We start from the raw sequence: 9,573 nt of genomic DNA, 5'->3' as shown, positions 1-9,573 counted from the left end.
ACAGATGACACTTGGTCGTTTTCTTTAAAGTGGCAAAGTCTATCCTAGGTCTCTGCCCTTCTTCATTATCTTTGTTCTGACCATTTGGTTTTCGTCCCATCCCCTGCTTCTGCTGGCCACCCTTCCCAGCGGACTGCATTTGCACCACCATCAATTTCTCCTTTAGATTCTTGGCTTTAGAATCTATCTCGTCACTGCAGTATCTCGCATATCGTAAAATCTCATCTAGTGGTTTGTTCTGCCAACAGATTAAATGTTGCTGTATCATCAAACAAATATCAGGTCTCAACCCCAATACAAACTTTGACACGAACTGCCCTATGTCTTTGGGATCCATTACATCTAGTCCACTGTATTGCTTGAATGTTTTCAATAATCTTTCATAAAACTCGTGAACTGTCTCCTTGGGTTCCTGCCTTGTTCGGTCTATTTTTACCCAATCTATATCCTGTGGTGGTACCTTATCTTTCAGCCATGCTTACCCTTTCATACTTTCGCATGACTATCTCAGCTGGTCCATTAGTTCGAACATCTCTCAATGGTTCAGCATTTGGCCATTCGACACTAGTCTTACAAGGGGTCCACAAATCAGATGGGACCACGATGTCAAACAACGTGTTCAAATCTATCCACAATACTTTCGAAATTTTAACAAACCTCTCTACCTGCTTATACCACTCGACTGGGTTGTCCCGCAACTTCGGGAATGAGTTGGTAAATGCGGCTAAGTCTCCTCTACTCCAGGGCACATGTACATAATTTCCATTTGATATTTCTCGCAAAGGGAATGCCTCCATCTGCATTACCCTTCCCTCAGGGGTCATCACATTTGTACTTCGCCTAACTGTGCCCTTTTTCGACCACCTTTCTTCCCATTTATCCAGTTCTCTCCACACTCTTATCCCTGTTACCAGCTCTCTTATGTGTGTTTTTAATCCAGCAGTTCTCTTCTCATCTAGATCTTGGTCTGCGTACTGTAATCTGTGGTTACTCTGTAATGCCCTTGTCCTAGACAAATCCACGGCATACTTGTCTGCCAAATCAGTCAGTTTTTCATGAACCGCTCTAGCTTTCCTAGTAATATCCTTTGCCATGAACAATAACTCATCCTGTTCATACAATTCTATCCTCTCCAAAGGCAATGTTCCATCTATTATCTCATCTACATCTGACTTTAAACTGGTAACATCAAGCCTTTTTGCCTTTATTTCAGCTTTCAAGACACTCAATTTAGCTCCTCCATCCGCCTCTCTCCCATCCCAGCTCCGAGATCTACGTTTAGGTATTGGTGAATTATAGGGAGTCCTCCCCTGTTCCCATCTCTCTAAGTCCCATGCCTTTCCGTCTTCTCGGGGTGGGTGGTGAAACACTCCTTCATGCCTCCCAGCCTCTCTCTCTCCATCCTGGCTAGTTTCACGGGATTGAGGATAAGAGGTTCTCTTACTCCCTCTTTCTTCCCTACTTCCCTGTGCTTCCTGAGTAATCGAGGCGTGGCGGGACCTATCGCTGTTCTCCTTTCTCCAATGTTGAACGTCTTCCCCAAGCGTATGATGAAGGCACCTAAACCTATTCTGAAAATTCCGTACCGCCTCATCTCCTCCGTTCCCCCAAAGACGGGACATTTCCTCACATTCTACAATCCTAGTATTTTGTTCCGACTGTTCTCTCTGATTTGTAGGACCTGCATCCCCTCTATTCTCTTGACTTTGGCCTTCCCGGCCCTGACTGCTTTCGCTGGCCCCACAATGAGATACAGTCCCGTTACCCCTGCTTTCCCACTCTGGTTCCGTTCTTGTCCTGTTACTCGGAGATACTATGGACCCGTCCCATTCCCTCAAATCAGCTCTTAACTCTGAAAAAGATCTTGGCCGCGGTCCCCTTAGATCCATTGGTCCTCTCGGACCTCCCTGTTCTGAATTGGGACCGACAGTTGTGTCTAATGGGGTGTTCCACGTTACCGAACCTGGTAATTGTTTCCATGCATTCGTCACATTATTCCTCCTTTCCATCTCAATCCTTTCCCTATCCAATTGCCTTTGTTGTTCCCCTCTATCTCTCTCAGAATTATAGATCGAAACTATGGGTCCTATGGTAACAGGCACTTGAAGAGCGTCTGGCAATCCCACAGACTCAACCCTTTCTGTGGTTGGCGTTTTCTGCACCACAAACCTTCCCACTACACTCTGTACAGTGTTGTTTGGAGGTGTTTCTCCGCCTTTGCTAGGTGTCCATTCCGATATAGGGAGTGGTGTATACCCCTCTATCTCATTCCCATCTTCCCTTGCGAGCCCTCTATCTTCTATCAATCCCACTCTCGGAGGTGGTCTATCCATTAACAATCTGTTTATCAGATTGTCCTCCGACTCGCTTTCCTCGTCTTCTTCCATGAGGTTTCCTCCTCCTGACACCTCCCTCATCGGATACATTTTCTCCACCTCAATAGCCTGTACCCTCCAACGCTTTTCCTCCTCATCCCATTTGGAATCTCGCACTGCCCTTACCGATCGCGTCAGCCTTTGTTGACGCCTGTTCAAATTTCGGTCGTGTGCAGCCTTAATCCATGCATTAAGAGCCTCAAACTGTGTTGGTCTAGGTGAAGGTTTCAATGAGGACATGGTTGCTTTTAGCCGATGTAACACCTCTAATTTAAACGTCCCGTACTTCGGGAACTGCATTTCCTCATTTCCTTCCGTAAGCTTATTCCAAGCCCCAATCCACAATATCGTATGCAGCCCAACATTCGTTGCCATATAATGAGCTGGCGTACCCTCTGGGGGAGCCTCTTCCCCGTAATAATGTTCACTTCGTTTACGTTTAAAAATCCCTTTCAAACACTTAAAACACTTCATGATTTCTCTTTTCTCCGCGTTTGTTTACTTCCTGATGATATTCCACCAATCTCGGCGCCGTTCTCACTAACTGGCCTATCCGTACGCGGCTTTCCTCCGACGTCACTCTAGCCGCCCAACCAGAGCGCGGCTCTAGCTAACGTCACACCAACCGCTCAATCAGAGCGCGGCTCTAGCCGACGTCACCCGTCCCCCTTCGCAGCAGTTCCCCTCCTTTCTCAGCTCGTCTCCTCGGTCATGCACGCATCCCATTCATACTCTGAAAAATGATTACTTCCGTCCAAGCGATCACCTTTCTTTGACTGTACGCCCACAGTCTTTCTGTAGTTGTCCCCCTAACTTGGCGAAATGTCTTTCCGTTTACTTCCAGACAATCGCCTTCTCCGATAGGTTACTCACACGCAGTAACTTTCGACCAGCGTCCGTTACTCATACACTCACTCTTACACTCCCCCTATCTTGGATCCACGGCGGTCAATGGTACCTCGTGACCTCCGTACTATGGTCGACAACTACCCTGGATGTTCGATACACCCAAAACCACTTAAGCTCTGGCCTGAACTTAAGATTTCACCAGTTCACCCGTTTACCAGGTTACCAGTTTACCAGGTTGCGCGCGCTCACAACCTTCTCTCATTCACACTACAGGCATTCCACTCCGCAAGACATTACAATACAAATACAACACAAAACACCGCAATCTGTTCACGCATGACCCTTTTTATACTCACTCTCCGATACTGCTGCTTTTCTCGCACCGTCTGCACCTTTCGGCACACGATTCTTCCGCTGCTCGTCTCTCGACGTCTCGGGCCTTGGGGTAAACTAACCTCTCTAGATTACCTTCCTCAAGAAGATAACCATCCTCACTCTGCTACCAACTGCTAACGCGGGATTACTGGTTACTAATTATCTTGCCAAATCCCTTCTTCCTGTCGACTGAATCGTTGGTACCTGTCTTGAGTAAAAGGTAATCTCGAGGTAAACAATCAATTTAAGAACTTACACCACTCTAAATGACCACTGACCAAAATTAAGTTTTAAAGATTTAATGTAAAGTCAAAGATAACTGAAGATACAAACTTCTCAAAATGAGATTCAACAGGTATATCGGAATCACTATGAACATGAACTTCTTGAATAGTCTGAGTCTGAAGAACAAAATAATAAGTACAAGTTCGAATACCATCAGGGTTGCTAAAATGGATACAAGTTGCAACCTCAAAGTCATTACAGAAAAGAAAATTAAGGTTAGTCTGTCCCTACACTATACTAAATGACATCCCTACTTAACAAGATCTTAACCCTCTAGGTGTCAGCCGTGGTGACTTCCTAAGAAGATCACGCACTTCTCTTTGTCTCTTCTCTGATAATGGGTCTCTCCTGATCAGCCTATCTGCCTACCCATCCGCTTCCTTAGGCTCCCAAAATCATCTGCTCTGCTCTCCTCCCGGGTCACTTTCCCTAATACCAAATCACATTTCCAATAGAAACGCCCCTTGGGACGCCCCTCACGTGGTACATCTTTGCGCGGTAAACTCCATGATGGTACTCTTGAAGACCCTCGTTAAAGTTGACCTTGGTTCCCGGGCTTCTTCTTCAGTGCGCTGATACCCCCTGAAATTCCTGGAAACTCCTACAGGCCTGCGCAAGGCGCCACTGAACAAAGTCCCTTTCATTCGAGCTGATTAGGACCCTCGCACCTGCATACAGCTCTTCCTGCAGTGGGCCTCAAATTCCAGACTTCACCATATCTTAGGCCATAAAACACTCTCAGAGCTTCATACTGGACACCTCACGACCTCTCCTCTAACGAGCACATGACGATTTGAATTACATGACATTATCGGCTCTGGCCTACTTGATTTACATGCAGCAGGTTCCTGCACTCTTAAAACGTTAACTTGATTTAAACAGCAAACATTCTTAACTAGCATACGTTTCTAAAATAACACATCTATAAAGCATATACTTTTAACCCTAAGTTCAATAGTACATTTTGAAAGAACCATGTCAACCTTGTCTCACATTATTTTAGCAGCACGTTTAGATTTGCTTGTGAATTGCCATGAGGCCTACACAAAATACTGGGTTTTTGTTACATTCAACTCTTACATTATTCCTTTAACATGAGAACATGAGGTTTTCATATTCATCCCAAACATTTCTACATTAGTCTCACACAGTTATGATTATCGTTACTCTACTTTAAACATTCTATGCATTTCACCACTGAATATAAGACACTCGGTGTATTTCACTTCTAAATATAAACACTCTGGTGCAAAGTACATGTTAACTAACTACGTGCTTGTAAATATGGCGTACTTATACATTTTTTCCCAAACTTGTGCTCTCTCAGCTTTTTCATCCGTGTGATATCGAGGTACCTTGCTAGTTGAAACCAGGGCCTGCCTGTCTGCAGTTACTGTTCTAGGGTGCAGGGCGGTGTGAGAGAGCGGAGGCATCTTCTGTGCGCCATGAAGAAAGCTAACGCTGTGGTAACAATGCGCAGACACTTCAATGCGCCTCATTCAGGGGCCAAATCCACATTTCATTAAATAAAACATGTGTGTTCCGTTTCAGCGAAGACTTGGCGGTGGTCTCCGCATGCAGGCCCCCCGTGCGCCCCTTCAGACCCTTTCTCAACTTCGAGACATTTTTTCTGTACATTTAAATACATTCGGTTGGGCCAAATTGCGACCAGATCTGCACATAAATTTCACATGCAAAACATTATCTAAAAAAACCAACTTTTCAACATATTGAATTAGAGTTTCTTTTTTTGCCTCGAGTGAGGCAAGAATTTTCGCTTTGACCTGTGCACTGTACATGCGCCAATATTGTTCTTGGATGTGAAGTACCGCGAGCGAGTGCGGTTTTGTGCACTTACCCGAAAGGAAACCCAATTTTTCCAAGCGTCGCACGCATCAGTCGGACATGGGAAACAAGTGAAAAGTAAGTATTCCTGTTAATCACCGCACCCTTTATGCGCTGCAATTAACAGGAATACTTTCACAAATTCCCACAATCAGCCCGCAGCCTCTCGCTATTCATCATATTGTGGGCCTTTGTGAAAGGATTTCAGTTAATTGCAGCACTGTCATGCACTGCAATCTACATAAATAGTTTCATAATGGCCCACAATCAGCCCCCAGCCGCGCTCTATTTAGAAAAGAAATGAAGCAGGTCGGCGAGCATGACATGTAAAGCACACGTCATGTCTTTTATGAATAGCGAGAGGCTGTGGGCTGATTGTGGGCATTTGTGAAAGTATTTCTGTTAATTGCAGCGCGTAATGGGCGTGGTGATTAACAGGAATATAGCGCATAATGGGCGCTGTGATTAACAGGAATACAGCGCATAATGGGCGCTGTGATTAACAGGAATACAGCGCATAATGGGCGCTGTGATTAACAGGAATACAGCGCATAATGGGCGCTGTGATTAACAGGAATACAGCGCATAATGGGCGCTGTGATTAAGAATACAGCGCATAATGGGCACTGTGATTAACAGGAATACAGCGCATAATGGGCGCTGTGATTAACAGGAATACAGCGCATAATGGGCGCTGTGATTAACAGGAATACAGCGCATAATGGGCGCTGTGATTAAGAATACAGCACATAATGGGCGCTGTGATTAACAGGAATACAGCGCATAATGGGTGCTGTGATTAACAGGAATACAGCGCGCTGTGATTAACAGGAATACAGCGCATAATGGGCACTGTGATTAACAGGAATACAGCGCATAATGGGCGCTGTGATTAACAGGAATACTTTCACAAATTCCCACAATCAGCCCGCAGCCTCTCGCTATTCATCATATTTGGGATTTCAGTTAATTGCAGCACTGTCATGCACTGCAATCTACATAAATAGTTTCATAATGGCCCACAATCAGCCCCCAGCCGCGCTCTATTTAGAAAAGAAATGAAGCAGGTCGGCGAGCATGACATGTAAAGCACACGTCATGTCTTTTATGAATAGCGAGAGGCTGTGGGCTGATTGTGGGCATTTGTGAAAGTATTTCTGTTAATTGCAGCGCGTAATGGGCGTGGTGATTAACAGGAATATAGCGCATAATGGGCGCTGTGATTAACAGGAATACAGCGCATAATGGGCGCTGTGATTAACAGGAATACAGCGCATAATGGGCGCTGTGATTAACAGGAATACAGCGCATAATGGGTGCTGTGATTAACAGGTATACAGCGCATAATGGGCGCTGTGATTAAGAATACAGCGCATAATGGGCACTGTGATTAACAGGAATACAGCGCATAATGGGCGCTGTGATTAACAGGAATACAGCGCATAATGGGCGCTGTGATTAACAGGAATACAGCGCATAATGGGCGCTGTGATTAACAGGAATACAGCGCATAATGGGCGCTGTGATTAACAGGAATACAGCGCATAATGGGCGCTGTGATTAAGAATACAGCGCATAATGGGCACTGTGATTAACAGGAATACAGCGCATAATGGGCGCTGTGATTAACAGGAATACAGCGCATAATGGGCGCTGTGATTAACAGGAATACAGCGCATAATGGGCGCTGTGATTAAGAATACAGCACATAATGGGCGCTGTGATTAACAGGAATACAGCGCATAATTCTATTGGTCCTGCAGGAATAAAAGTGTATGAACGCATGCAGAAAGGAACAGTCAGTGGGGATACTAATGTTTTCTTGGCAATTTTGAAAAGATTTCAATAACCATTTTGCACCAAAAGTATGCATTGGAATTACGAGATACAAATTCTTTCATAGAAAGCAACAAGCAGATGAGACTATTGACGAATATGTCTCTGCCTTGAGGCTTATTTCTGAAGATTGTAGGTTTGAACAGTTGGAAGATCAACTTATAAGGGACCAGGTGGTCATGCATGCTAGAGATTCATCCATACAAGAACGTTTGTGGATTAATGGGGATTTGGAGCTTAAAGATATTCTTGCAATTGTAAGAAAAGCTGAATTATCCAGCAGAAGTGCGAAACCATTAAAAAATGAAACTATTGTTGAAGGAAAAAACGATACAAGTACTATTAGCAAGATCAAGGAGAAATCTTCAAAAAAGAACAAAAAGTCTAACTTTAAACCTTTTAGACAAGATTCTTCCAAAAGGAATGAGAACTTAAAGTGTCACCGCTGTGGCAGCAGTTCTCATTTAGCGTCCAACAAATTATGTCCAGCTTTTAAACAGAGATGCACTAATTGTAATGTTATTGGTCATTTCGCGAAAGTGTGCCATAGGAAAAAATCTCTGAAAGTTATATGCATTGATGATGTGAATTCTAGTTCAGATGAGGATGACAGTTTAATTAGGAAACTGTCCTCTCATACAGTTGCTGACAAGGTGGTTGTCGATAACAGTAAATTTGAACATAAGGAAATATTTTTAATGAATATCATTGACAAATCTGGTGACAAAAAAAAGAAACACTTATGTTTATTGTCCCTGGGTGGCATTGATGTACAAATGTATGCTGATTCAGGATCCCCGTGGACAATTGTCAACGAGGATGTCTGGAGTAACAAGTTTGTAAAGAAGTTGGGAAACCAACTATCCCACTCTGACATCCATCCTGAAGGGTTTTCTGGTGAGAAGATAGATATGATTGGTTTTAGACCACTTCTTTTCAGATTTAAAGGAAGGGAGTCATCTGGTAAATTGTACATATCCAAGAAGGGTCCCTCGGTTTTGGGTTGAAAAGACCAGGGTGACCTTGGTATCATTTTAAATCCTAATAGTGATGATCCAGTGATGCTTATAGATGATAGTGTGAAGAACTTATTAATTCTTTTCCAAAAGTTTTCTGTAATAGTATGGGCAAATTGAATGATTTCACGCATAACATTGTTCTTAAACCTGATGCCTGTCCGAAAATTAATAAGGTGAGGAATATTCCTATTTGCTTGAGAAAGGAAGTTGAGCTTGAATTGGAAAAACTTGTGATGGCTGATATTATAGAGCCTATAGAGTCTTCACAGTGGATTTCTCAGATTGTAGTAGCGCGCCGTAGCAATGGCAAGTTAAGATTATGCATTGATTTAAGACATCTCAATAATAACATAGTAGTAGACAAGTTTCCCTTGCCTAAAATTTCGGAGCTGCTAAGTTTGATCAAAAGTGCGAAGTGGTTTTCCACAATAGACTTATCTGCTGCGTATCATCAGATTTGTCTTTCTGAGGAAAGCAAACCATTGACAGCATTTATCACTCCCTGTGGATGTTTCCAGTACAAAAGGTTACCCTTTGGTCTTGTATCTGCGGCCACAATCTTCCAAAGATTGATGCATCGTCTGTTTAATAATTTTGAAAATGTACGTTGTTTTCAAGACGATATCCTTGTTCATGGGAAGGAAAGACAGGAGCATGATAGAATTCTTAAAGAGGTCTTGGGTGATTTGGAGCAAAAAGGTTTGACTGTCGAACACATCAAATGTAAATTTGCAGAAAAATCTATTACCTACTTAGGACATGTTATTAGTGGTGATGGTATCTCAACTAAGCCTGCTCTGGTTAATTCTGTTTTAAGTGCACCGCATCCTAGTAACAAAGACGAAGTTAGATCTTTTGTAGGACTGGTCGAATTTTATTCGAAATATGTTAAAGACTTTTCGAGTACAATTTTCAACATTCGACAGTTATTGAAAAATAAATCTAAGTTCATGTGGTCTGAAGAATGCAACAGGGAATTTGAAAATATT

The sequence above is a fragment of the Lissotriton helveticus genome, chromosome 4_1 (assembly GCF_964261635.1).
Source record: "Lissotriton helveticus chromosome 4_1, aLisHel1.1, whole genome shotgun sequence".
In the NCBI taxonomy this organism is placed as follows: Eukaryota; Metazoa; Chordata; class Amphibia; order Caudata; family Salamandridae; genus Lissotriton; species Lissotriton helveticus.
Note: the sequence above shows the minus strand (reverse complement) of the source record.